The sequence below is a fragment of the Hevea brasiliensis genome, unplaced genomic scaffold, assembly GCF_030052815.1.
Source record: "Hevea brasiliensis isolate MT/VB/25A 57/8 unplaced genomic scaffold, ASM3005281v1 Scaf331, whole genome shotgun sequence".
In the NCBI taxonomy this organism is placed as follows: domain Eukaryota; kingdom Viridiplantae; phylum Streptophyta; class Magnoliopsida; order Malpighiales; family Euphorbiaceae; genus Hevea; species Hevea brasiliensis.
The window spans coordinates 100,592-101,340 of NW_026614842.1; positions in this window are offsets into that span (position 1 = coordinate 100,592).

A 749-nucleotide genomic window follows, 5' to 3' on the forward strand; every position below is an offset into this window, starting at 1 on the left:
ATTATTATACAATACTTTTATAAACGCACAAATACCATTATTTTATATTATTTATAATTATATAATTTTTATTATTTAAATTAATTTAAAATTTATATAAATATAAAACACCTAATTCTACTTCTATTTAACTTTTATTTAATTAAGTCTTTATTACAATTCAAAAAAAAAATTTAATGAAATATTAACTAAAAAAACAAGAAAATTATATTTTTTGAAAAAAAGTATCTTTTATGTTTCAAAAAAAAAATTTTAATTTTATTTTTTATATTTTTTCTTCTAAGATTATTTTTTTATTAATTATTAAGGTTTATTATTTTATAATAATTCTAATTCAAATATTATCATACAATACTTTATAAACACAAAAATACCATTAATTTTTTATACTATTTATAATTATATAACTTTACTATTTAAATTAATTTAAAATTTAAAATACTTAGTTGTACTTCTATTTAACTTCCACTTAATTAAGTTTTATTACAATTTAAAATAAAATTAAAAAGAAAACAAAAATAGAAATTCATATTATTTAAAAAATCTTAATTTTCATATTTTCAAAAAAATTTGATTTTTTTAGTAAAATATCAACTAAAAAAATTGGAAAATTATATTTTTCTTAAAAAATGGCATCTTTTATATTTCAAACAATTATCAGTTTCAAACGATTATCAATTAATATTCTATTGAAACCCAAAATGTTTTTTATTTTATTTTTTATATTTTTCTTCTGAGGCTATTTTTTA